Raw genomic sequence first — 12539 nt, 5'->3', positions numbered from 1 at the left:
AACCTCTTCCAAAGAGCCCATATTCCTAAATGGTTTCAGATTCGGAGTGCTGATCGAGGATCAGTTTTGACCTAATCCTAGATTTGAGATTATAAATACGGGCCGAGGACTCCTGGAATACCAGAGAGAGTAAAACATATCTGGGAAATAGAGATGGGAAGCGAGCTGGCAATACTGAACTAATTCATTTCACTATAAAAAAAAGTGTGAAGTATTTTACAAAATCCACACTTTTTTGTTGGTATTATTCGCTCAAGACAAAATGTTTCCGAACCTTGCCCAACGTTCCAAACACTGAACACACCCCTCGAGCCGTGACGTATCACGTGACACACAATTCTTCCGGTACAACAAGGAAGAGTGGAATCGGAGAGATGTGATACCGCTAACTTGCTAATAATGTAGCTATTGTTTCGTTGTGTATCTATATTAATATATTTGGCCTTTTACAATGTCAGAATCACCAGATACACGCAGTTTGGTTTCTGCGTCATCCCAGCTCAATTTAATGGAAATAGATACGGTGAGTGGGACTGTCGCGCATATGGATGTTTCTCAACAGTTTTTGGTTTTCTTGATAGATAGCTAAACCTAGCATTTTTGGGGGAAAGATGCGCTAAATATGAGAGTTTGTTTGTGCAATTAAAGCTGTAGCTAGCATTAGTCTTATTTTGCTGGTTGTCAACTGTGTAGCTTGCTAGTGGGCTACTTTGTTGTCTTTTCTTTGTCTTAGCACAGCCATGTCTCTGCTATACGTTTTACTTTGTTGTCTTTTCTTTGTCTTAGCACAGCCATGTCTCTGCTATACGTTTAATATCCGATTAAAGATCGCTAGATCCATATAATTAGGTAGAATAGTAATATAATGAGATGTCTGACTAGAGCGACCACGGAGCTCGATAGACTTCATCATTGTGCTGAACACACATTGCACACCTTATCTATTCTCCTCAGATCGACGATAAAGAGTTTGACATTCCCCAAGTTGACACCCCGCCTACCCTGGAGAGCATCCTGAATGAGGTAACTGGCTCTCATCTTTCAATAACTCTACATATTCCATTTCAAATGCTGCAGGAATCTGACATCTTCTAGCTCCCGGACTTCTTACAGAACAATACAATGTTGTGTAAGGAAGTCAACACATTGGGGTAACCAGCCCTACATCCACATCTGGGCTAACAGTTGTGATACTTCCGTCTCCTGTTTTAGCCTGAGGATGAGGAGGAGCCCTTCATCCTGGAGGACACGTGTCTGCTGAACACAGAGAACATTGACGCCCACTCCTGTGAGACCTCCTCACTGGCCAGCTCTGACAGCGGAGACCGCACCCACCTCAAACGGTAACACACACACACACACACACACACACACACCACCACACACACACACACACACACACACACACACACACACACACACACACACACACACACACACACACACTCTCAGCTATGTCTTACTATACTTGTGAGAGCTTTATGGGGACCATCAATTGATTCCCATTGAAAATGATGTTTTCCCTAAACCGAACCCTTAATTCTAATCCTAACCTTACACCCCCTAAGCCTAAAATAACCTTTTTACAAGTGAGGACTGGCAAAATGTCCTCACTTCCCTGAATTTTAGTTGGTTTGCTATTCTAGTGAGGACTTCTGGTACTCGCAAGTATGGTGAAATGTGTACACACACAGTTTTGTATCGCTATCCTTGTGGGGACCAAAGAATTGATTCCCAATCCAACATCCTATTTTCCCGAACACTAAATGTAACCTTAACCCTTAACCTCCTCATGGGCAGGTTTTTAACAGTCTATCCATGTGGTGTGTGTGTGTAGGAAGAGGAAGACAGTGGAGCTCAGCACTACAGTCCATGGCTCTGTGCTCCGACACAGCATCCTGAAAGGCATCTCTGCTCAGATAGTCTCAGCCGCTGTGAGTCACACACCCACCACACACACTACCAACACCACACACACACACCACCACCACCACACACCCACCACACACACACCACCAACACCACACACACACACCACCACCACCACACACCCACCACACACACCACCACACACACTACCAACACCACACACACACCACACACACACCACACCCAACACCACACACACACCACCACCAACACCACACACACACCACACCCAACACCACACACACACCACCACCAACACCACACACACACCACCACCAACACCACACACACACCACCACCAACACCACACACCACACACACACCACACCCAACACCACACACACACCACCACCAACACCACACACACACCACCACCAACACCACACACACACCACCACCAACACCACACACCACACACACACACACCCAACACCACACACACACCACCACCAACACCACACACACACCACCACCACCAACACCACACACACACCACCACCAACACCACACACCACACACACACACACCACACCACCAACACACCACCACACACACACACCACCACCACACACACCACCAACACCACACCACACCCACCACCAACACCACACACACACCCCACCACACACACACCCACCACACACACCAACACCACACACACCAACACCACACACACACCACCACCACCACACACACACACCACCACCACACACACACACACCACCAACACCACACACACACACACCAACACCACACACCACCACCAACACCACACACCACCAACACCACACACACACCACCAACACCACACACACACCAACACCACACACACCACCAACACCACACACACCACCAACACCACACCACCACCACCAACACCACACACACCACCACCAACACCACACACACACCACCAACACCACACACACACCACCAACACCACACACCACCACACACACACACACACCACCAACACCACACACACACCACCAACACCACACACACACACACCACCAACACCACACACACACCACCACACCACACACACACACCACCAACACCACACACACACCACCACCAACACCACACACACCACCACCAACACCACACACACACCACCAACACCACACACCACCACCAACACACACACACACCCAACACCACACACACACACCACCAACACCACACACACACCACCAACACCACACACACCACCACCAACACCACACACACACCACCACCACACCACACACACACCACCACCAACACCACACCCACCACACACACACCACCAACACCACACACACCACCACCAACACCACACACACACACACCACCAACACCACACACACACACACCACACCACCAACACCACACACACACACACCACACCACCAACACCACCACACACACACACACACCACACCACCAACACCACCAACACCACACACACACACACACACACACCAACACCACACACACACACACACACCACCAACACCACCACACACACACCACCACCACCACCACACACACCACCAACACCACCACACACATACACCACCAACACCACACACACACACACCACCAACACCACACACACACACACCACACACACACACACCACCAACACCACACCACCAACACCACACACACACACACACCACCAACACCACCACACACACACACCACCAACACCACCAACACCACACACACAGCTTTCAATTTGTACATTTGTCATGCATCACTGAAATGTACTTTTTCCTTCCTTGTTCTTCAGGACAAAGTAGATGCTGGACTGCCAACTGCAGTAGTAAGTACAGTCATCACATACTATAGTGTAGTGCTGCTTTCACCCTTTCTACACTGTCTTCTCTCTGTTTCTACACTCTTCTCTCTGTTTCTACACTGTCTTCTCTCTGTTTCTACACTGTCTTCTCTCTGTTTCTACACTGTCTTCTCTCTGTTTCTAGACTGGTCCCCTTCTCTGTGTTTCTAGATTGGTGCCCTTCTCTCTGTTTCTAGACTGGTCGTCTTCTCTCTGTTTCTAGACTGGTCGTCTTCTCTCTGTTTCTAGACTGGTCGTCTTCTCTCTGTTTCTAGACTGGTCCTCTTTCTCTCTGTTTCTAGACTGGTCCTCTTTCTCTCTGTTTCTAGACTGGTCCTCTTTCTCTCTGTTTCTAGACTGGTCCTCTTTCTCTCTGTTTCTAGACTGGTCCTCTTTCTCTCTGTTTCTAGACTGGTCCTCTTTCTCTCTGTTTCTAGACTGGTCCTCTTTCTCTCTGTTTCTAGACGGTCTTCTCTTCGTTTCTACATTGGTCTTCTTCTCTAGTTAAATGTCTTCTCTCTGTTTCTAGACTGGTCCCCTTCTCTCTGTTTCTAGACGGTCTTCTCTTCGTTTCTACATTGGTCTTCTTCTCTAGTTAAATGTCTTCTCTCTGTTTCTAGACTGGTCCCCTTCTCTCTGTTTCTAGACTGGTCCCCTTCTCTCTGTTTCTAGACGGGTCCCCTTCTCTCTGTTTCTAGACTGGTCCCCTTCTCTCTGTTTCTAGACGGGTCCCCTTCTCTCTGTTTCTAGACTGGTCCCCTTCTCTCTGTTTCTAGACTGGTTCCCTTCTCTCTGTTTCTAGACGGTCTTCTCTTCGTTTCTACATTGGTCTTCTTCTCTAGTTAAATGTCTTCTCTCTGTTTCTAGACTGGTCCCCTTTCTCTGTTTCTAGACTGGTCCCCTTCTCTCTGTTTCTAGACGGGTCCCCTTCTCTCTGTTTCTAGACTGGTCCCCTTCTCTCTGTTTCTAGACGGGTCCCCTTCTCTCTGTTTCTAGACTGGTCCCCTTCTCTCTGTTTCTAGACTGGTTCCCTTCTCTCTGTTTCTAGACGGTCTTCTCTTCGTTTCTACATTGGTCTTCTTCTCTAGTTAAATGTCTTCTCTCTGTTTCTAGACTGGTCCCCTTCTCTCTGTTTCTAGACTGGTCCCCTTCTCTCTGTTTCTAGACTGGTCCCCTTCTCTCTGTTTCTAGACTGGTCCCCTTCTCTCTGTTTCTAGACTGGTCCCCTTCTCTCTGTTTCTAGACTGGTCCTCTTCTCTCTGTTTCTAGACTGGTCCTCTTCTCTCTGTTTCTAGACTGGTCCTCTTCTTTCTGTTTCTAGACTGGTCCTCTTCTCTCTGTTTCTTGACTGGTCCTCTTCTCTAGTTAAATGTCTTCTCTCTGTTTCTAGACTGGTCGTCTTCTCTAGTTAAATGTCTTCTCTCTGTTTCTAGACTGGTCGTCTTCTCTAGTTAAATGTCTTCTCTCTGTTTCTTGACTGGTCCTCTTCTCTCTGTTTCTAGACTGGTCCTCTTCTCTCTGTTTCTAGACTGGTCCTCGTTCTCTCTGTTTCTAGACTGGTCCTCTTCTCTAGTTAAATGTCTTCTCTCTGTTTCTAGACTGGTCCCCTTCTCTCTGTTTCTAGACTGGTCCCCTTCTCTCTGTTTCTAGACTGGTCCCCTTCTCTCTGTTTCTAGACTGGTCCTCTTCTCTCTGTTTCTAGACTGGTCCTCTTCTCTCTGTTTCTAGACTGGTCCTCTTCTTTCTGTTTCTAGACTGGTCCTCTTCTCTCTGTTTCTTGACTGGTCCTCTTCTCTAGTTAAATGTCTTCTCTCTGTTTCTAGACTGGTTGTCTTCTCTAGTTAAATGTCTTCTCTCTGTTTCTTGACTGGTCCTCTTCTCTCTGTTTATTGACTGGTCCTCTTCTCTCTGTTCCTAGACTGGTCCTCTTCTCTCTGTTTCTAGACTGGTTGTCTTCTCTAGTTAAATGTCTTCTCTCTGTTTCTTGACTGGTCCTCTTCTCTTTGTTTCTAGACTGGTCCTCTTCTCTCTGTTTCTACACTGGTCCCCTTCTCTCTGTTTCTACACGGTCTTCTCTTCGTTTCTACATTGGTCTTCTTCTCTAGTTAAATGTCTTCTCTCTGTTTCTAGACTGGTCCCCTTCTCTCTGTTTCTAGACTGGTCCCCTTCTCTCTGTTTCTAGACTGGTCCCCTTCTCTCTGTTTCTAGACTGGTCCCCTTCTCTCTGTTTCTAGACTGGTCCTCTTCTCTCTGTTTCTAGACTGGTCCTCTTCTTTCTGTTTCTAGACTGGTCCTTTTCTCTCTGTTTCTTGACTGGTCCTCTTCTCTAGTTAAATGTCTTCTCTCTGTTTCTAGACTGGTCGTCTTCTCTAGTTAAATGTCTTCTCTCTGTTTCTTGACTGGTCCTCTTCTCTCTGTTTCTTGACTGGTCCTCTTCTCTCTGTTCCTAGACTGGTCCTCTTCTCTCTGTTCCTAGACTGGTCCTCTTCTCTCTGTTTCTAGACTGGTCCTCTTCTCTCTGTTTCTAGACTGGTCCTCGTTCTCTCTGTTTCTAGACTGGTCCTCTTCTCTAGTTAAATGTCTTCTCTCTGTTTCTAGACTGGTCGTCTTCTCTAGTTAAATGTCTTCTCTCTGTTTCTTGACTGGTCCTCTTCTCTCTGTTCCTAGACTGGTCCTCTTCTCTCTGTTTCTAGACTGGTCCTCTTCTCTCTGTTTCTAGACTGGTCCTCTTCTTTCTGTTTCTAGACTGGTCCTCTTCTCTCTGTTTCTAGACTGGTCCTCTTCTCTCTGTTTCTACACTGGTCCCCTTCTCTCTGTTTCTACACGGTCTTCTCTTCGTTTCTACATTGGTCTTCTTCTCTAGTTAAATGTCTTCTCTCTGTTTCTAGACTGGTCCCCTTCTCTCTGTTTCTAGACTGGTCCCCTTCTCTCTGTTTCTAGACTGGTCCCCGTCTCTCTGTTTCTAGACTGGTCCCCTTCTCTCTGTTTCTAGACTGGTCCCCTTCTCTTCGTTTCTACATTGGTCTTCTTCTCTAGTTAAATGTCTTCTCTCTGTTTCTAGACTGGTCCCCTTCTCTCTGTTTCTAGACTGGTCCCCTTCTCTCTGTTTCTAGACTGGTCCCCTTCTCTCTGTTTCTAGACGGGTCCCCTTCTCTCTGTTTCTAGACTGGTCCCCTTCTCTCTGTTTCTAGACGGGTCCCCTTCTCTCTGTTTCTAGACTGGTCCCTTTCTCTCTGTTTCTAGACTGGTTCCCTTCTCTCTGTTTCTAGACGGTCTTCTCTTCGTTTCTACATTGGTCTTCTTCTCTAGTTAAATGTCTTCTCTCTGTTTCTAGACTGGTCCCCTTCTCTCTGTTTCTAGACTGGTCCCCTTCTCTCTGTTTCTAGACTGGTCCCCTTCTCTCTGTTTCTAGACTGGTCCCCTTCTCTCTGTTTCTAGACTGGTCCTCTTCTCTCTGTTTCTAGACTGGTCCTCTTCTCTCTGTTTCTAGACTGGTCCTCTTCTTTCTGTTTCTAGACTGGTCCTCTTCTCTCTGTTTCTTGACTGGTCCTCTTCTCTAGTTAAATGTCTTCTCTCTGTTTCTAGACTGGTCGTCTTCTCTAGTTAAATGTCTTCTCTCTGTTTCTTGACTGGTCCTCTTCTCTCTGTTTCTTGACTGGTCCTCTTCTCTCTGTTTCTAGACTGGTCCTCTTCTCTCTGTTTCTAGACTGGTCCTCGTTCTCTCTGTTTCTAGACTGGTCCTCTTCTCTAGTTAAATGTCTTCTCTCTGTTTCTAGACTGGTCCCCTTCTCTCTGTTTCTAGACTGGTTCCCTTCTCTCTGTTTCTAGACGGTCTTCTCTTCGTTTCTACATTGGTCTTCTTCTCTAGTTAAATGTCTTCTCTCTGTTTCTAGACTGGTCCCCTTCTCTCTGTTTCTAGACTGGTCCCCTTCTCTCTGTTTCTAGACTGGTCCCCTTCTCTCTGTTTCTAGACTGGTCCCCTTCTCTCTGTTTCTAGACTGGTCCCCTTCTCTCTGTTTCTAGACTGGTCCTCTTCTCTCTGTTTCTAGACTGGTCCTCTTCTTTCTGTTTCTAGACTGGTCCTCTTCTCTCTGTTTCTTGACTGGTCCTCTTCTCTAGTTAAATGTCTTCTCTCTGTTTCTAGACTGGTTGTCTTCTCTAGTTAAATGTCTTCTCTCTGTTTCTTGACTGGTCCTCTTCTCTCTGTTTATTGACTGGTCCTCTTCTCTCTGTTTCTAGACTGGTCCTCTTCTCTCTGTTTCTAGACTGGTCCTCTTCTCTCTGTTTCTAGACTGGTCCTCGTTCTCTCTGTTTCTAGACTGGTCCTCTTCTCTAGTTAAATGTCTTCTCTCTGTTTCTAGACTGGTCGTCTTCTCTAGTTAAATGTCTTCTCTCTGTTTCTTGACTGGTCCTCTTCTCTCTGTTCCTAGACTGGTCCTCTTCTCTCTGTTTCTAGACTGGTCCTCTTCTCTCTGTTTCTAGACTGGTCCTCTTCTTTCTGTTTCTAGACTGGTCCTCTTCTCTTTGTTTCTAGACTGGTCCTCTTCTCTCTGTTTCTACACTGGTCCCCTTCTCTCTGTTTCTACACGGTCTTCTCTTCGTTTCTACATTGGTCTTCTTCTCTAGTTAAATGTCTTCTCTCTGTTTCTAGACTGGTCCCCTTCTCTCTGTTTCTAGACTGGTCCCCTTCTCTCTGTTTCTAGACTGGTCCCCTTCTCTCTGTTTCTAGACTGGTCCCCTTCTCTCTGTTTCTAGACTGGTCCTCTTCTCTCTGTTTCTAGACTGGTCCTCTTCTTTCTGTTTCTAGACTGGTCCTCTTCTCTCTGTTTCTTGACTGGTCCTCTTCTCTAGTTAAATGTCTTCTCTCTGTTTCTAGACTGGTCGTCTTCTCTAGTTAAATGTCTTCTCTCTGTTTCTTGACTGGTCCTCTTCTCTCTGTTTCTTGACTGGTCCTCTTCTCTCTGTTCCTAGACTGGTCCTCTTCTCTCTGTTCCTAGACTGGTCCTCTTCTCTCTGTTTCTAGACTGGTCCTCTTCTCTCTGTTTCTAGACTGGTCCTCGTTCTCTCTGTTTCTAGACTGGTCCTCTTCTCTAGTTAAATGTCTTCTCTCTGTTTCTAGACTGGTCGTCTTCTCTAGTTAAATGTCTTCTCTCTGTTTCTTGACTGGTCCTCTTCTCTCTGTTCCTAGACTGGTCCTCTTCTCTCTGTTTCTAGACTGGTCCTCTTCTCTCTGTTTCTAGACTGGTCCTCTTCTTTCTGTTTCTAGACTGGTCCTCTTCTCTCTGTTTCTAGACTGGTCCTCTTCTCTCTGTTTCTACACTGGTCCCCTTCTCTCTGTTTCTACACGGTCTTCTCTTCGTTTCTACATTGGTCTTCTTCTCTAGTTAAATGTCTTCTCTCTGTTTCTAGACTGGTCCCCTTCTCTCTGTTTCTAGACTGGTCCCTTCTCTCTGTTTCTAGACTGGTCCCCGTCTCTCTGTTTCTAGACTGGTCCCCTTCTCTCTGTTTCTAGACTGGTCCCCTTCTCTTCGTTTCTACATTGGTCTTCTTCTCTAGTTAAATGTCTTCTCTCTGTTTCTAGACTGGTCCCCTTCTCTCTGTTTCTAGACTGGTCCTCTTCTCTCTGTTTCTAGACTGGTCCTCTTCTCTCTGTTTCTAGACTGGTCCTCTTCTCTCTGTTTCTAGACTGGTCCCCTTCTCTCTGTTTCTACACGGTCTTCTCTTCGTTTCTACATTGGTCTTCTTCTCTAGTTAAATGTCTTCTCTCTGTTTCTAGACTGGTCCCCTTCTCTCTGTTTCTAGACTGGTCCTCTTCTCTCTGTTTCTAGACTGGTCCTCTTCTCTGTTTCTAGACTGGTCCTCTTCTTTCTGTTTCTTGACTGGTCCTCTTCTCTGTTTCTAGACTGGTCCTCTTCTCTAGTTAAATGTCTTCTCTCTGTTTCTAGACTGGTCGTCTTCTCTAGTTAAATGTCTTCTCTCTGTTTCTTGACTGGTCGTCTTCTCTCTGTTTCTTGACTGGTCCTCTTCTCTCTGTTTCTTGACTGGTCCTCTTCTCTCTGTTTCTTGACTGGTCCTCTTCTCTCTGTTTCTTGACTGGTCCTCTTCTCTCTGTTTCTAGACTGGTCCTCTTCTCTCTGTTTCTAGACTGGTCCTCTTCTCTCTGTTTCTAGACTGGTCCTCTTCTCTAGTTAAATGTCTTCTCTCTGTTTCTAGACTGGTCCCCTTCTCTCTGTTTCTTGACTGGTCCTCTTCTCTCTGTTTCTTGACTGGTCCTCTTCTCTCTGTTTCTAGACTGGTCCTCTTCTCTCTGTTTCTAGACTGGTCCTCTTCTCTCTGTTTCTAGACTGGTCCTCTTCTCTCTGTTTCTAGACTGGTCCTCTTCTCTCTGTTTCTAGACTGGTCCTCTTCTCTCTGTTTCTAGACTGGTCCTCTTCTCTCTGTTTCTAGACTGGTCCTCTTCTCTCTGTTTCTAGACTGGTCCTCCTCTAGTTAAAAGTCTTCTCTGTTTCTAGACTGTGTCTGGTGTGATCGTAGTGGGAACGTCTCATGGCCTGGCTCTAGTGTTTGGTAAGTCCTTAACATATCAGTGATTAGTACTGCAGTCATATAATCATTGACATGAGCCAGTGCAATGCATGGTTAAGGACAAGGTAGTAACTAACTAACTAAGTTGAGGTTGTGTGAACTCTGAATTCAACTGAAGATTGTTATATATTTAGTTGGTTGTTTTCTCTCTGTCTGTCTGGGCAAACTCTGAATGGACAGGAAAAGGTACATGCCTCCAGTAGCTCTCTCTCTCTCTGTCTCTCTCTCTTTCTGTCTCGACTTCTGTCTCTCTGTCTCTGTCTCTCAGTACAGTCATATTGTAGACATTGGGCTCAACATCGGCATGTTATCATATTGTCTGCACGTGCTATTTCATTCCTCCGGGTGGTTTTTGAATAAGGTCGTTTGTCTATGTTGTTCATCCGGCTGGTCCAGACATGTGTTGTTGTATGTCGTGTGGTTGTCATTCACTACTGTGTTGCAGCATGTTTTTGGTTGATGCTGTCAGCAGAACATGTGTTTTGACTGATCTCCATATGTTTATAAAGACGGACTGTCCCCGTGTCTGTTGTTGTTCTACGACAGTATAAGAGTTAAGAGCGGCCTTTCCCAGAGTGCTTGGCTCCACAGCGTTGCCTGATGGGTAATGTTTTTTTTTTCTTTTTTCAGATCTGAACCAGGCTCTCCGTTTGTGCTTGGGAAGCACGGCGACAGGGGCGGAGTTCGGAGCCGTCTCCGCCCTCAGCATCAACCACGACTGCACCCGGCTGCTCTGTGGCTTCGCCAAGGGACATATCACCATGTGGGATCTGGCCAATGGGAAGCTTCTGCGAACCATTACCGACGCCCACCCACCCGGCACCGCCATCTTACATGTGAAGGTAGTCTGTCTGTCTGTGTACAAGTCAAGTTGAATTGAAACGTGTCTTCTGCTCAGATCGTCTCTGTTGAACTCCTCGGTTGTCCCTCTCTCTCTCAGTTCACCGATGACCCTACGCTGGCAGTGTGCAACGACAGCGGTGGCTCTGTGTTTGAGCTGGCTTTCAGGTAATACTCATTTGTCCCCTCAGATTGTGTGTGTGTGTGTGTGAAGTTACCTGCAGTGACTGACAGGGGGCAGTATTGCTCTGCAGACACTAGGAGTGATGTGCTGGTTGACTCAACATGCAGTCCCCGCGGACACTGTGGGCGGGTGGGTTTAGGGCCATGTAATACTGTGTGGATGAAGGGCGGGTGGGTGGCGTGTGCGGGTTGAATAAAGTGAAAACGATGCATCAAAAAAATCCATAAATGTATAATTAGTTTGCATATCTATCGGCTACATTGAGTTTTATCTCTCCTTGTGTTTATCTGGCATTAGTGTGTAAGCATCACTTTTAGGGCCAAATACAGTACAACAACATGAAGGTTTTATCGACAGCTGCACTCTGGTGAACATAGTGTAGGTGGATATTTAAACCAATGGGTGGAAACAGAGGCAGACAGGACGATCTATAGCCTGTTGTAGCACATAAAAGGCAAACAGGACGTTCTGTAGCCTGTTGCAGCCCACAAACAGGACGTTCTGTAGCCTGTTGCAGCACACAAACAGGACATTCTGTAGCCTGTTGCAGCACACAAACAGGACATTCTGTAGCCTGTTGCAGCACACAAACAGGACGTTCTGTAGCCTGTTGCAGCACACAAACAGGACGTTCTGTAGCCTGTTGCAGCACACAAAAGACAAACAGGACGTTCTGTAGCCTGTTGCAGCCCACAAACAGGACGTTCTGTAGCCTGTTGCAGCACACAAACAGGACGTTCTGTAGCCTGTTGCAGCACACAAAAGACAAACAGGACGTTCTGTAGCCTGTTGCAGCCCACAAAAGACAAACAGGACGTTCTGTAGCCTGTTGCAGCACACAAAAGACAAACAGGACGTTCTGTAGCCTGTTGCAGCCCACAAAAGACAAACAGGACGTTCTGTAGCCTGTTGCAGCACACAAAAGACAAACAGGACGTTCTGTAGCCTGTTGCAGCACACAAAAGACAAACAGGACGTTCTGTAGCCTGTTGCAGCACACAAAAGACAAACAGGACGTTCTGTAGCCTGTTGCAGCACACAAAAGACAAACAGGACGTTCTGTAGCCTGTTGCAGCACACAAAAGACAAACAGGACGTTCTGTAGCCTGTTGCAGCCCACAAACAGGACATTCTGTAGCCTGTTGCAGCACACAAACAGGACGTTCTGTAGCC

At 46.6% G+C, this 12539-nt stretch overlaps 1 pseudogene; it reads left to right on the top strand.

Moving 5' to 3' along the window:
* The first annotated feature begins 332 nt into the window (after positions 1-332).
* The window catches only part of LOC135530390 (vacuolar protein sorting-associated protein 8 homolog), a 50315-nt pseudogene continuing 38108 nt past the window's right edge, over positions 333-12539 (top strand).

The sequence above is a fragment of the Oncorhynchus masou genome, unplaced genomic scaffold, assembly GCF_036934945.1.
Source record: "Oncorhynchus masou masou isolate Uvic2021 unplaced genomic scaffold, UVic_Omas_1.1 unplaced_scaffold_1330, whole genome shotgun sequence".
Classification (NCBI taxonomy): Eukaryota; Metazoa; Chordata; class Actinopteri; order Salmoniformes; family Salmonidae; genus Oncorhynchus; species Oncorhynchus masou.
This window is presented reverse-complemented; position numbering and strand designations above follow the sequence as displayed.